This window comes from Vulpes vulpes, chromosome 7 (genome assembly GCF_048418805.1).
Source record: "Vulpes vulpes isolate BD-2025 chromosome 7, VulVul3, whole genome shotgun sequence".
NCBI classification, from domain to species: domain Eukaryota; kingdom Metazoa; phylum Chordata; class Mammalia; order Carnivora; family Canidae; genus Vulpes; species Vulpes vulpes.
Genome location: NC_132786.1, coordinates 116,779,359 through 116,795,742, shown reverse-complemented (window position 1 = coordinate 116,795,742; position 16,384 = coordinate 116,779,359). Strand labels below are relative to the sequence as shown.

Below are 16,384 nucleotides of genomic sequence, written 5' to 3'. Positions count from 1 at the left end.
TAGGTAGTGGGATCCAAATAAAGCTGCAGCTCCAATAATAATAATAATAATAATAATTAATTTTTATTCTTTTTCTAATTTACTAGTTGCAAGAGCTTCACAAAGTCTGTGTGTTAACCTGAGTGTCCTGCCTCAAATGCAAAATAATGTAGCCTGCTAAATGTCATCTAAGATTCTTATTTCAGAATGGAAGCTTTAGAACTTTCCTTGGAACGTCTGGGGGACCCAGAATTGGCTTGATATCGGGAGCTATTCAGATATCATGTATAAGCCATGGTGAAGCAAATATTCTCATATCCCTTCTGTCCAGAGATGTCTGTTCTCTCCCTGACATTTGGGTCTACTGGCGCTTGTAATTGGTTGCTAACAAACTCTGCTCCTTTGCATTATTTTGTACTTTAAATTGACTATGTTCTGTGAGAATGGCCTGCCTTTTTATTAAAGATTCATGATTTTGTGACACCTCATTTTCTCCATTGATGGCTTTTATGTATGCCTTTTAAATAGAGGACTTAATCTTTCCTTTAACATTTTAGGCAATGTCTTGATTATCTACATTGTAACCTCTCATTGGTGTGTTGTTACATTATCAATGCATCAGTGTGTACAGATCAAAACAAGTAAGTTCCTGGTTTTAAGACCCCATCCTTTGTGGTTAAGAGTGGATTCGTTGGCAGTTTCTTGAGGGTATAAGAAATGAATATGATTTATTAGTAAAACTGTTAAATTTTTCAGAGAGATAGTAAGATTATTGATTAGGATCTTTTTGATTGTAAAGAAGATTTGAGGACACAGTTTTGGTCAAGACATGTACAAGTCACTGTGTACTTCATGGGTAGATTATAATGTCTGCTTATTTCCTTCTTGTGCCTGACATGCCAAGTGTCAGGTAAAGTGTGTTAATAGACCTATTATTGTCCATACATGATTGGTCATTCACATAGCAAGTGGTTGGACAGCAGCAATTTTATTTTGTATAGGTTGTGCATTATCAGCTGAATACCTTTCTTCCCCGCCCTGGTGTGTTTGCTCTAGTTTTTGTCACGTGGCATTTATGGAATTTTACTTAGCACAAAATCATCTTCTCCCCCTTTTCCCATGTAACAGGTTTTATTTATCTTTGCTGTCTTGGACGTGAGTTTTGTCAGTAGTGTTTGATAACTTTCTGATCCTTTCTCATTGTCTGTAGTCCCGTAGCCTCTTTAACATTTTTAAAAAAACTATTTATTTATTTGAGAGAGAGAGAGGCCTTTTAAAAAAATTTTATTTTTTTTTTCATGAGAGACACGGAGAGAGGCAGAGACATAGGCAGAGGGAGAAGGAGGCTCCCTGTGGGGAGCCTGATGCAAGACTTGATCCCAGGACCCCGAGATCACACCTGAGCCAAAGGCAGACGCTCAACCACTGAGCCACCCAGGTGCCCTGAGAGACTTTTTGGCATGATCTTCCTGTCCTAAGGCAAATAAGGCCTGAGCCTGGGTCTTAGTGTTCATCTCCTAGTCATTGATTCCTCTGGACTACAGTGATGTCTATTCCAGTGAGTGGAGTTGCACTAAAATGATTGATAGACATCTTTAGAGAACATTGCCCTTTTCACCTTGAAGCTGGTTGCTTGCATTCTGTTAGGAACTGGACAATTTTTATGTTGGCAGCGTGCTCCCCTGTGAGCCCACAGACTGGCACTCCTGACCCAATGGGCTAGAAGTAGTTATGTGGTGCCAAGAGGGGCAGACTGGGGTCCAAGCAAACGTCTTTCCTTTGCCATTGAGTCATAGAATTTTAGGTCTTAGAGCGTCATTGAAATCATGGAGATCTAGTTCTTCATTTTATTGGTAAGGAAAGGAAACTCATAAATGCTAAGTGTCTTTGCCAACGTGAAAGTTGATAGGAATACAGGAACCATAACTAAAATGTCTTTTGAGTCCTGTATTATACCCGTGGTGAAATGACACAAGAAGCAGAATGATAGAGTAGAAACAGTGTTGGGTCTGCAATCTGAAGATGGGGTTTTTATGTCCGGGTCTATTGGGACACAGTAGTTGCGATTTGGAATAATTAAAATTCCTTGTTCCTAAAATTACTTATCCATTGAACAGTGGATTTGTCAGTGACCCTCCTTTTGTCTAAAATTTGTCTGTTGTCTGCTCATATATAGTGAGTTGTGCCACATTTCATACTTAAAATTCACTCAAGGCTATAACTGAGTGAATTGGTGAAAAATGTTGACTAATATGGAAATACACTATGATCCCATTTTCTTCTCTTCTCCCATTTCCTTGAGTCAGAGGAAATACATTTTTTAACTCCTACAATTGTATATTCTTATCTGCTTTGACAGCTACACCTCAGGACCTCACCTCTCCTGAAAAGAATTATAATAATTGGGCATTCTGTGGCCTTCCTGTCACAATAGATGGATGCTGGACACTCTGGAAGGATTTCTATCGGCAGTGTTCATCAGTTGTTTTGTTAAACCTAAGGAAAATAGTTCATACGGTGTCTCAAACAATGGTTTCAACTTGGGGCTATATCTCAGGCTGAACCGGTTATGTTATCATTGTCATACTAAAAAATAATATTTGGTTATGTTAAAATGTAAAATAATAATAATAATTCTGAATCTACTACCCAGAGGTAACTACTTTAAGCATTGTATATACTTTCTGTCTTTTAAAATGGGTATTTATAGAATCCCGTATATATAATTGCACATGCTTAATGTGTATATGTATAATAACTGGACATACTGTTTTAGAACATGCTTCTTTCACTGAATGTTACTTCTTGATCAGTTTCTTACGTGGTTAAATTTCCTTGTGTCACATCATTCCTAATGCTAGTATTCCTTTGTATGGTGCACCGCGATTTATTTAATCAAACTCTTATTGAACATTTAAAAACAAAAGCACAGTCTACCTGTGACATAATTTTCCCTATTTGTGTCACTTAAATATGATGACCTTTTTACATAGAATTCTAATCATAAGAGTTGATAGCACAGAAACTGGAAATTTAGTGTATTGCTTGAGAATCTTGTTGGAGGATTTCCATCTACTCACACATTGTTATTTCATATTGATCTCATTAAATTTTCTCTGTAAAACATTTTGACCTCACTTTAAATTGGGTCAGCATACATATAAGGAGAGTATTTTCTCAGCTACTGGGCTGCATACAAGATGGTTTAAAATTTTGCCAAACTCACTCTTAACTGTATTAATGAAAGCAGCAGTATGAATAAGGTAGTTATAGAAGACACCTGTTGTGTTAGTGGGGGCTGAAAATTCAAATGCTGATTGGTTCATGGCATGAGTGGGAGGGGCCAGGTAATAAATAATAGGGGCAATTGGTTATGTCTTTCACCTAAAGGGGTCAATTGTTATGTAAATCAAACTAAGTTGTTAACATGGGAAATAAGGATCCAGAGTAACAGGATTTTCTGATTTTTTTTAAAAAAAAGCTGGAAATTAAATTTATTTATGAAAAACTCCTCATTCATAAATGTTGGCTGAAATTATAATTGTTTTAAAACACAGTGCTAAGGAAACAGGAGACATCTGTGCATCTAATAGAGTCCACAGGTCTAGATATAGAGGTAGCCCGAGGGGGAAGTTTTTAGCTCTTTAGGAATCTGGACATCGTTTGGAAAGACAAGGTTTCGCTTTCTACACTCTTTTTTCCAGGGTTACTAAAAGGTAGGTATAATATATAAAAACCAGAAGATTTTGAGTAAGAAATTACTCAAGGAAAAAGAATAACAGTTTAAAACTAGACTTCATTCCTTTCTAAGGCTCCCAAATGAAATTCTCTTTAAAATCTCTTTAAAATCTTCAATTTTCTGCATAGCACAGTAAGTGCCTTGATAATTCAGTCATATCAGCAGGAATTGTGACAGGGTTCCTCATACTGTAGGTAATCAGCAAGTATCTTTCCATTGAAATAATAATGTAAGCATTGGGGACAGTTCTGATATCACTTAGACTTAAGTGTGGAATGCATTTGAAGTGCTTGTTTCAATATGGATGATTCTGGAGGATCTTGGAGATTCACTGAGCCTGAAGCAATATAATATGTTATGGTATAAGAATGTTAATACTGGTTTCTCTGTCTGCTTCCCGTGTTTAAATCCCATTTCCTGTTATTTAGTCTTTGTCTTGCAGAGACTAAACACCTCTCAGAGGAGAAGGAGCAGCCCAAAGTGGACATGAACACCTCTGTGAGGGTGAACTTGTTGAGAGGCACTGTTTCTTAGGCCCAGATGGTAGTCTGATTGGTCCAGTTGGCCTCTTTTGTGGCTTTTTAAAAAAAGTTCCCACTGAGTGAAATAGACATGAGCCTTTTAATTTTCATACAACATTGGAGATGGTAACTCAGGAGTGGGGATTGAAGTTGGTTCTAGAACCAAACAAGGTTCGACTTAATTGAGGATTATCCAGATTCAACTCGGTTCTTACATTTTTTTTACTTTGTCACCTAGAAGAGATACATGGTCCCACTGGTGGTGGTTTTCAGGATACACACTCAATGACAGTATAAAGTATAGCTGTCCAGAGTGCGCTTGAAACTCCACAGCCAGTGCTGGCACTGGAGTGACAGTACTGCCACCTCCAAGCTGTTTGTTCTTGGCCTCACTTGACATATTGATCTATAGTTCTCATCCAGTTGTGTGGCATGATGACATTAGTGTTTATCACCACTAACCCCTTCTGTTGCTCCTCCCTACAGTTTTGAGGAGTCATAAGTCCCTGAAATAGAGATAGCTAGTTTTCAAAAGGACTTGGGGTCTCACCTTCATATTTTTCTCTATTTGCATTTATGTGGCTTGTGATTTCCACTAAGCAACAAATAATGACTTCATAACACTTTTAAAAATATAAGACATACTCATTTTATAAAATTCCAAAAATACAGAAAAACACGAAGAAGACAGTTACGAATCATCTCCAAATCATCATACCTGCCAGAAATAAAATATTATCGTCTGTGGAGTATTAGCAGAAGCTAATTTTACTAAATTTTGAAGCTAATTTTGCTAAATTTACGACTAGAAGGACGAATGAGTGGATAGGTAGGTTGGTATGAATACTTTTATAACAGTGGCTTCATGTTGTACATGCTGTTTTAGAATTTAAGGCATTACATTTAATGAAATGAAACTGGAGGGATTTTTGAATTTCTGAATAAGTTTCTTCATCCTAAAACATTAATATCTAGAATAATGCCTCTAAGGTAAGGAAAAGAGTTAAGAACCATTAGGAGGTTGGGGTCATCATGATACTACCACTATGCAACCCTCAGAATGGCTGGAATGAAAAATACTGAAAACACGAAGTTTATATGAGGTTATGGAACAACTGGAAATCTCATACACTCTGGGTGAGAATGTAAAATGATAGAGGCCCTAGAAATTTTTTCTTATAAAATTAAGATCTTAGGATCTAGTAATCCACTGAGTCTCCCTAGAAATGAAATCTCATGCCTACAAAAAGATGTGTGCACGAATGTGCATTTCAAAAGTACTTAGAAACAATATCCACAAACAAAATGTGATAATGTGATATGTCCATGAAATATAATTGTATCCATCAGTAAGAAAGGGACTAAAAAAAAAAAAGAAAGAAAGAAAGGAAGAGACTATAAAGGATGCACAACATAGACAACATTGCATTGAGCAAAGCTGGCAGACACAAAAGCACATATATTAAATGAGTCCATTTATATTATGTTTAAGAGCAGGTACAATTTGTCTTTGGTGTTGGAAATCAGAACAGTAGTTGCCTGTGACATGATTGGAGGATAGACTGGAAAGGAAACGTCCTCTGGTAACATCTGTGTTCTGTATTTTCACTGGGGTATTGGTTATGAGTGTATGTATTTGTTGAAACCCATCAAACTGTACACTTAAGGTCTGTCCACTTTATTGTAAGTATACCTCAACCTAAAAATTGTTTAAGCAAACTAAATGTAAGCATCTTACATATTATGGATTGTCTTTCTGTGAAAAAATGAGAAGAATGAACAAACTGGTGCTTCCTCCCACCGCCCCTTATGTTACTTGAATTCATTTTTCTTTTTTCAGGTTTTATAGCATTCATACTCTGATCTGCAATCATAATCCCCTAGTTGTTTAGTCTTAGTTCTATATTTAAATAGATTCTGTGTTCACCATGGGTTCTTTTGCCACAGTTTTTCCATTTCTGAATTTTTTATTTTGATTCATCTCTTGTTTATCCAGATTTCATGGTCAAGTAGTTTTTGTTTTTTTTTTGTTTTTTTGGTTTGTTTATTCTAAAGGAATACTCATGGATTATCTATTTCCTGAGTTTTTAAATGTTTGCAAATGCCTTTGTTTTGCTTTTGTACTTGAACCACAAATTAACTGTATTTAATAATATGATATTCTTGGGTCATATGTTTCTGTTTTTAAACACACGGCCCCACTATCTCCTGACGTTGAACATTATTATGAAGATGTCTGTAGTCATCTTCTCCACCTAGTTTTGTGGTCTTTCCCCTTCTAGTAGATGGCTTGCTTTTTATATTTGATGTCTGGAAATTTTTTTATTCTTCTGTTCAACAATTTAAACATTGTCTCAATTCTTTTGTATTATGTATAAATTGTTCCTGGCCTGAGAAGCCCTTTTGAGCTGCAGTTTTAGTTCCATCCTTTATTTTGGAAAGTTTTTGGTGTGTTATAATGCTTTGTTCTCTGGTTTTGTTTTGTTTTAATTTTTTTAATTCCAATATAATTAACATACAGTGCTATATGAGTTTCAGGTGTACAATACAGTGATTCAGCAATTCTCTACATTACTCAGTGCTCATCACAATAAGTGTACTCTTGATCCCCTTGCCTGTTTCACCGATCCCCCACCCGCCTCCCTTCTGGTAACCACCAGTTTATTCTCTGTATCTAAGGGTCTGGGGTGGGGTTTTTTTTGTTTTTTGTTTTTTTGTTTTTTGTTTTTTTGGTCTCTTTTTCTCTTTGTTTTGTTACTTAAATTCCATATGTGAGTGAAATCATATGGGTTTGTCTTTCTCTGACTTCATTTTACTTAGCACTATACCCTCTAGATCCTTCCATGCTGTTGAGTAGAGCAAGATTTCATTCTGTTTTAGAACTGAGTAATACGCCTTTCTGTATATAGACCACATCTTCTTTATCCATTCATCTATAGGTGGACCCTTGGGTTACTTCCAAAATTTGGTTATTTTAAGTAATGCTGCAGTAAACATAGGGGTGCATATAATTTTTCAAATTAGTGTTTTCATATTCTTTGGGTAAATATCCTACTAGTGGAATTACTAGGTTATATGGTAATTCCGTTTTTATTTTTTTGAGGAAACTCCATAATTTTTTTTTTTTTTTTACAGTGGCCACACCAGTTTGCATTCCCACCAACAATGCATGATGGTTCCTTTTTCTTTGTAGCCTGGTTTTTAAATATGAACACTGCTTTTCTCTTTCCTGTGTGTGTGTATATGTGTTACTTCAAGAACAACAATCATCCTCAGGTTTGATTATCTTGATTCTCTATGTGTCACCTTCTCTCTTCTTCCCTTAGTTTTATCTTTTCCTGCTGCTTGCAGCAAGATTTATCTCTGACCTTTACTTGTGCCCTTAGATTTTTATCTCTTCTACCCCTTGCTCTAATTTGTTTACTAGCTACCTAATGTTGTTTTATTTTATAAGAATCTCCTTATTTCTACTTTCTTCCTTTCATCTTAGCCTGTTGTCCTGTCATCTAGTTTTTGAGTCCTTGCTTTATAGGCCTCATAGTTGTATGAAGTTTTTATAGAATGTGAAACTCTCACTGCAAGTCCTGTTTCTAAGGTGATGTTCTTACAGTCTTAGTTCCACATCTGCCATTTGCAAGTGAGATCCTTTTCTTGTATTTTTTGTTTTAGTAGAGTTTTAAAATTACCTTTATGTCATCTCACTCATGCATAATGGAGGCCACTCTCCACAACATCTGTTTGTTCTGATCAATTCACTTGATCCTGTTCCTCCTTTATCCAGGATTAAATTGTCTCTCAAATCCCTATGTACAACTTGAGGGCTGGCTGTCAGCCTCATGGGCCATGAGAAAGGGAAGAAGTCAGTTGGAGCAGAGTACAGTCTTTGCTGGAGGATCTGGACCTGGGGTGACTAACCATCCTTATGTGTCTGGAACTTTCCTATATTTAGCATTCAAAATCCCACATCCCACGAAACCCTCTTAGTTCTAGCCATGCTGAGATGGCTGGTCACCCTATTGGGGTATTCTCTTTTCTGTGTATTTTTGAATTCCCTAGATATGTGTCCATTCCATGTAGCCAGAGCTAGTTTAACTTGACCCTAATTTTGTTTAATGTCTTGGAGTATGGCAAGCCTGGGGTACCTGAAGAAATGCAGGATTCTAGTGTCAGGCTTTTTTTTTTTTTTTTTTTCTTTAGGCTCTCCAATTTGGATCTCTCCAGTTGAGAGCATTTAAGTAAGAATGCTCAGGGTGTAGTCAGCTCATTGTTTTTCCTTATTACTACTCTTGGGCAGAATAACTTGGGGGGCAGGACTCAGAACTGTGCTAGAGTCTGTTTCTTTCAGGGGTCACATTCCAAACGATGGCACACATAGTTTCTTTCCCTTGTTTAATCACTTTAAAAAGATATTTAAAATGACCCATTAGGCATTTGAGGAGGTACTTTTAGTAATCCTGTTTGATTCCTCTATTGTTACTCAGTCCCTGTAAAACTCAGTTGGTCACATGATGTATCCTCATATCTTCCTACTTTCTCCCTTTCTGCCCCCAGATACATATGAGAATCAACTTCGCCTTCCTCCCCCTCTTCCTCTCTCTTTCCCCTACCCCAGATGTGTATGCAAGTGAAAATAGTAGGCTCTTTAAATAAAAAGTAAAGGTTTGAGAGGGAGCTCAGAACCCAAACCCAATCAAAAGCACAATAGATGAGCCCATGAATTGAAAATGTGCTCTTTTATTGCAGGATTCATACATTTAGATGCTATCATTGAAACTTCTATTTCTAGGGATTGCTTCATGCTGAGCACTATATTTAACAGTGAAACATTAATGCTGATGTGGATTTTATGTTGAGCTTACTCATTCTCTTTAAAGATTTAATTTTTTTTAAGTGTAAAGATGATTATGATCCCCTAACAGTGAAGTGTGTAGTGGCTCAGATTTTCAAGGACTGTGTTATTTGAGGCAGTGAACATTGGGAACCAGTGTCAGCTCTTTGTGCCTGTCCTCTGCAGAGCTGCTTTAATAATCCTGTGTCCACACAAGCTGATCAAGCAGTCAAAACCTGTAAAGTCAAGAAAAAGAAGCCCTGTCTTAGCTGATATGGTCAGAAAAACAATGCTACGCTGTGATGGATACATCCTAAAAGAGGATCAGCGTTAACGTTTTGAATGAAGGTGAGAAAGCATTTCAAGTAAATTTCCAAAAGAAATTTTAGGCACACCTAGAAAAGTATTGCTGAATGCAATAGCAGGTTGTAGCAAGTGCCATCAGAATAAAAGGCATTTACCTCTACCCTCCCATGGGTGCTTTTTTGTTTGTTTGTTTGGCTTTGCTTTGTCTTAAGGAATGGGATTGAGATTATTCAAATATCCATTTATAAATTTGAAGTTTTGTGCTTTTTCATTAAGCCTCAATGATAGATAATAAGAGAAATGATCATTTTTATATTTGCTTTTCTTAGCCCATTTTTTCTTGTCTAGAAAGATAAAGAGGTTTGGCTTATTTTCCAATTCTGTTGTATTTGTCTGTCTGTATATTGTATTTTTTCCGGAATTATCTGCCTTCTCTTGAGCTTTCCAGGGATAAATGCAATATACAAATTGGGAAAAAATTTAAAATATACCTCTGTGTCTTATTGGATGGTTTGCTCAAATTTATGACTGCTGAAATAAACAGATGCATTTAGTAACTGTGCTTAGAAACAATTCCACTGAGTTTTATTATATTTACATTGGTTAGCTGAATAAATGAGTGCTATAACACTTCCCTTCTCCTTTCCTTTGGGGATATTATGAGAAAAGATTTTTTTTCTCTGGGAGATTAGAATGTTTTCTCCTCATAGAAAACAAAATATATTGGAGAAAATTATTCAGTTAATACTGAAATGTTCACTTGAAACTGTGAATAAAAGGCTATTGCCCCCCCCCCCCATCTCATCTTAGTAGAGAGTGGGGTCCTGGGGGCATGAATAAGACAATAGAAGTAACCAATGTGGGCTCACAAAGGTATGGTTGGAAATACAATTTAGTCTACCTTCCAGCCACTTCCAGACTTGCTGTTTTATATGGTGTTCACATAATACACAGGAATCGGACTGCAACACAATATCATGTAGTGAGGAATTCAGAATAAGACCTATCTTTCTTGAGTATTTGGACACCTTGCAATGAATACCAAAATACCAAAAGACTCTTTTTTAAAAGTAACGCGAGCAGCTCCCCGAATGGAAGCCAAGAACAACCTTCATGTGAGACCTCACTGTAGTAATATGTAAAAGGTTTATTTTCAAAAATTTAATTAGCTTACTTGCATAAATAACTTCGTAATTGTATTCGATGTTTATAGCCATTCCCTTAGGATTTCCAATTTAAGGGAAGCAGTACCTCAAGCCTAATCAGTCACCAAATATTTTGACTGAAGGTGGTATAGTATTTCTAGTTTCTCTGTTTGAGAAGGTATTTTTATACCCTCTCTTCCTAAATATTTCATAATTTTAATGCAGTCAAGATTTGGTCAGAATAGCAAAATACTGTACACATTGTCACCCATCACACTTTTCTTGCTGTCATTTTTTTTTTTTTAAGCTTGCTATGACCTACTTAAGGGTCTTATGACAAGATTAAAAATCCTGGTGAATTTCGTGCGGCAGACTGCAGTGAATTCAGCATTTACACTTGTGTTTTCCAGTCTTGTTCCTATGGAGATAATGGCCAGCCTTGTCATGCAAACCCACTGCCTTCTTTTTTTGGTAGACATGCTTTTTGTTGTGACTCTCAAGAGGGAATGCCACTTGATTTGGTTGATTTGAGTTTCTAGTGGACACTGCATGCATCTCTTGGCATTTTGGCAGGAGACATTTTAATGAGATGTTCACCTCATCTGAATTCTGATTCGTCAGTATCTCCCTTCTAAGACTATTTTTCAAGGGTTAATCTAATAGTTTCAAAAATGTTCTTGGGCTGAAGCAAGAAATTGCCCTGTAGCAATGAGATTAATTGAAGAAGCTTGAAATATGAACTGCACATAGCAAATTCCCTTTGAAAAGAAGTCCGCCCATGAGTTACAGCTCAAGAGGATGAGAGGGGGAGGGGGAGGCGTAAGGAAGAGGTTCTGGCTTGATTATGGGTTCGCAAGCAGTGCACACAATGGGAGGTTATGAATACTGCGCTGGGTGTGCTTTTTGAAAAGTTTGTAGGAAGATGTCATCCATCTTTAACAATATTAAAGCTCATATGAGGAAGGCCAGATCACAGGGAGAGAGGGAAGGTGGGAAGGAAGATGGCAGGGAGGGAGGGAACGAACCATGAAGAGTTAGAGTGGAATTAAGCTTTCCTAAAGAGAAACCCTTTGGCATCCTACTTTAAGTAAATGAGAGGGTGATGCTCCAGCTCCACTGAAGATCCGCAGACAAGAAAGGGAGTCAGTTGACTGCATGCATGATGACTTGGGTCAGTGGGGAATTGGGAGAAGGCTACCCTTGCTGGCTAGGGATCTGTTCTGGATGGAATATTTGTGTTCTCCCAAAAATCAGATATTGAAATCTACTTTTATTGGGATGGTATTTGGAGGTGGGAACTTTGGAGGTAATCAGGTCATGAGGGTGCAGCCCTCATGAATGAGACTAGGGCCCTTCTTAAAAGAGTCCAGAGAACAGCTGGCTGCCTTCCTGCCACATGAGGGTATAATGACAAGTCAATGGTGTGCAACCTGGAAGAGAGCTCTCACTAGAACCTAACCATGCTGGCACCCTGATCTCAAACTTCCAGCCTCCAGAACTCCAAGAGGTAAAATCTTGTTGTCTATAAGCCTCTCAGCCTTTGGCACTTTGTTATAGCAGCCTGAAGTCAGACTGGAGGTGAACCAGCCCAGGCTTTTCAGCATCCTTCCCCATCCACGGTCATCCTCGCTTGGCTTTCATGGTTGCTGGTGTCTCTTACTTTATGGCATAATTGTTGGTAGGTCATGGCCATGGTTGCGTAATGTCTCTGCTGTTTGTGTAATGCTCCTGCTCTTCTCTCTCTGCTCTGTTCTGATTTGGTGACACTAACTGAAGGGGACAGACAGGCATGAGTTCACCATGATGAACTGCAAGTCACAAGAGAATATAAGCCAGTAACTTCTCCTTTAGAGTGCTCCAACCCTTGCCCTACAGTTGCATCCCTTTCTGGGTATTTGCATAGTAGATGGTCGCTATTCTTACACTGTTCTTGGCAGTTCCCCCAAATTCAAACTAGCTAAAAATGTTCATTAACTTGAGAAATCTGCGGTATTTACTGCTGCTGGAGCACGGCTGGCTCCAGGAGTTCATTGTACTAGCAGAGCTCTCTTCATCCCTCTGGGAAGGTTTCTTTTCTAGCAAGTTCTGTCTGTATGGCTCCAGCCTTTCACATCTCTAACAGCTCAAAGTCCCAAAAAGATGAAAGCTCTTCTTTCTCATCAGCTCTGGCTGAAGTTGGAGAGAAGAATCTGCTAGACCTTCCTCAGTGCCTGGCTAGAGGGCGTATAAAATGTGAGGGGCCTTTCCCTCCAAGGTATGGGGCCTGAGTGAAATGGTTAGAAAAGATAAAAGCGCTCTGCAGAATGTTCACCTTGCGAGTGTTTCATGATGTTTGTAGTTTCAGTGTGATTTTACAGACACTCTGAATCCGTTCTTTAGCTGCATTAATTGAGGCAGCATTAACACAGGATTCTGTAGGGTTGGCTTCAGACAGGGATTGTATTTGTACAGCTGGGTTTGTGTGTCTCAGATCTGATGGTTCTCTGTTCAGACCCCACCTGAGCTCGCGTCGCAGCCCGCTCAGTGAGGCTGTGTGTTCTCCTTAGGAAATCAATACTTGGAACTTGCTGTTTCATGCCCAAAGGCTAATTTGGGCTTAAAAGGGCATCTCTTCTACTTTCTGCAAAACCAAAGTCCTGGTCCCCTTTTTGGTGTTTATGAATCAGAAGCCAGCATTCGAGTTAGATACATGACATGCCAATAGCAAAATTCTTGACACCAATAGGTAGTGGTCTCCTTCTTAACTGCTTTGCTTGTATTATGGAAGCAAATTCTTCAAGTCATTTTGAACTGGAAAGCTACATTTGTAGTGATTTAGACATTCAGATCTTTTTTTGAAATATTACAGCTATTTAATGACCATGAATGTCTAGAAAAACAATGAATCATGACACTGGTTTCGGCCATATTCCTTAAAAATACTTTCTGTGATGCATCAGTAGTTTACCCTTGTACTTCCAAGGATTAAAGGGGATCAGATTGGTTTATAATAGAATCTCCTGTCAACATAAGCAAAGAAACCACCCAGTGACCGCAATTACTCTCTTCATTAACACTGCTGTCTGTTGGAACTAATGAATTTCCATGAGTTCAGGAGTGACTGCTGGCTGACATTTTAGATTATCCAAATGAAAGTGGTAAGTTCTGTCCTTCATGTTAGCAAGGAAGTTCAGGGGTTAATGACAGTTCTCCAATGTCGATTTGACTTTGCAAAAGATGTTGCAGATACCAAGTGCTGGTCCTGTGCTGAAAATGAATGATGACGTTTTATGAATAATTTTTTCCTATTTATGTTTACCCCTGGAGGCTGCTTCAGATTTTCATTTTTACAAAACAGATGCATATCCAAGGCCTCCCTGTGAAAGAAGTGGTTTTGTGTTGTGCAATTTGAGACGTCCAAAATGCTGTTCATCCTCCTGTGGTCACCTGATGAATCAGATGTGCAGGAGTGGGAAGTCTGGGAGGATAGATGTCTGTTCTTCCCACAAAAGCCTGTCGTTGAAATGATGATGCTCCCAGAGACCGGCCATTCAGCCTTTCTGTGCCTGCACATTCATAATGATTAGCTTATCAGATTTGCTTCAGATCTCATGGGCCCCAGTGATAGGAGAGAACTCAGGTATGAGCAGCTACATTTCCAAGCTGGGTGCCCCCAGCTCAGTGACAGATTCTTCAAGGGCAGCTGGGAGGAGCTGGATGCCAAGAGACAAAGGAGGGGAAGCTCCGAATGCACCTTGCTTGTATTGTAGCATTGTAGGATCAGCCCTGCTGGCTTGGCTGTCTGATGCACATTTGATATATTCGATTGAAAAATCTTAGCCCCAGCATTATTATTTTTAAACAATTGGAAGTCTGAAAAAAAAATCAGCACACAAGGAGGACAGAGCGGTAGTATGATTCAGTGTGGCACGTGTGTCCTCTGTGCCGAGAGAGGAGTGGACTGAGGGAAGGCAGTGAGGCAGTTAGAGCCTTTTTGTGCCAGAGAACGGAGCACTGCTGGGACTTGCTGTGTAGAGGATGATCGGAGATGTTCATTCTTTCCAGAGTTTCCATTTCACTTCATCTAGGTTCTTTCAGAAAGCTTTTCTTCTGGGTTGAAATTGCTCCCATTGATTTCAGCCATGTGATGATTCTTTAAATGAAGAGGTTAAGTCGGTCTTTTTAAGGTATTATTGGGCAATTACAATCTAGCCAGTGACTTCTGCTGAGACCATGCCAGTGAGATGAGGTAGTTCTGTGCTGGGATCAGGGGGTGGCAGTTTTCAAACAAATACGGACGGGTCCTTTTGATGCAGGCTCTCAGCCTCTGCTCTGCCAACGAAATGCTTTTGCTCTTGGGAAAGTTGTGTCTTCATAGAGGTCTGCGAAGATGTTGGAGCTCATTTCTTATTTTTGCTGCCACCTGTGAGGTCCTGAGTCCGAGCGTCTCAGCCCTTGGAGATCTTGGACTTGGAACCTACTCCTTTGGTGGGGCCTTCTTCAAATTAATCTTTAAAAAAGTTGATCGACTAATTCCACTGCCTTCTCTTCCCTGTGGGATCTGTATGTTAGGCTCTAGTGAGACTCACCAACTTGCGGGTCCCTAAATGGCCTGCTGTTTTTTTCCGCCCCCCCTTCTCTCTACAATCCTTTTCATTAGTTAAAACTCAAGTCAGGTATTGTGTTTCTTCTATTAAAGCCTCTATTGAGGATTTATCCTCCATCTCCCGGATCTGTCGATAAGCCTCTTCTCTGTACCGCTCGGTATACACCTTTTATAGCATTCTTCTCAAACTGCATTGTCATTGTTGGGCTGCACCCCAAGTGTCCATCGCTTCCCTAGACTGTGAGTTTGGAGGAAATGCTGAGATTTACTCACCTTGTATCTTAGCCTTTCTGCCTGGCACTCAGGTGCTTAAGAAAGACTATTGAAGGGGATTTGTGTGTGGTGAAGGAAGTCAAATTTTTTTAAAAAAAAATCAAGAGTATTTTTTTCCCTTCTTTTCCCTCCCTTCCTGCGCTATGTGTCTATGGCCCCCCAAACTCAAAGCCCTTTGGTTTAGCACATGAGTGTCCTGTTTTTTTTAAAGTGTGTATAGTCTTCTGCTTTGACAAAAATACCAAAGCTGAATGAGCTTAGTTTATTATTTGCTTATCAATTTGGTATAAATTATTTTCTTTAGTTAATAGAAATTAGAGTCCATAAAGACATAAGTAAAGAAAGGTAGCCTGCCTGTGTACGAAGTTACTTTGTCTGTATTGAGGATCTGGCGCTTTAGAACTCTATGAAAGTATCAAATTTTTCCAGAATATTTGTGGGTTAAATTATCTTATTTAGGGGATCCTTGGGTGGCTCGGCGGTTTGCCGCCTGCCTTCGGCCCAGGGCATGATCCTGGAGTGCTGGGATTGAGTCCCACATCAGGCTCCCTGTGTGGAGCCTGCTTCTCCCTCTGCCTGTGTGTCTGCCTCTCTCTCTCTCTCTCTCTCTCTCTCTCTCTCTGTGTGTGTGTGTCTCATGAATGAATAAAGTCTTTAAAAAATTATCTTATTTGTTATTTTGAACAGTTGCCCCCAATTATAAAGTGCCAGTGAGTAGCAAATGAGTTCATCCAAACTCATTCTGTCCTCAGGTGGTGAAGCTAAGCTCCTCTGCCATAAAACTCTATCCTGAACAACCCTGTTTTCAGCTGGAGCACATCTTCCTTCTTTTGCCACTTGTGATCTTTTTGATTCTCTTTAATTTGAACTTATGTTGCATTTCGTATATCAATTCAAAGTGCTACTGATTTGCAAGGACTAGGATAGTAATAGACAAAGAAGTTGGGTTGAAGAGTAGAGGCAGGAAACCTGTAAGTGGCCAGATGGTAAATATTGGAGGCTCTGGGC

The 16,384-nt window shown here is 38.9% G+C and overlaps 1 protein-coding gene across 7 annotated transcripts in view; it reads left to right on the top strand.

The window, feature by feature from the left end:
* DOCK4 (dedicator of cytokinesis 4) overlaps positions 1-16,384 on the top strand; it is a 407,219-nt gene that overhangs the window by 145,120 nt on the left and 245,715 nt on the right. Inside the window, exon 1 of one of the 7 annotated variants that reach the window (XM_072764776.1) lies at positions 9,177-9,415. The exons of the other annotated variants lie outside the window; for them this stretch is intronic. The gene's annotated coding sequence lies outside the window, so the exon portion shown is untranslated. Of the gene's footprint in view, positions 1-9,176; positions 9,416-16,384 lie in introns of those variants that run through there. 7 annotated transcript variants of the gene reach the window in all.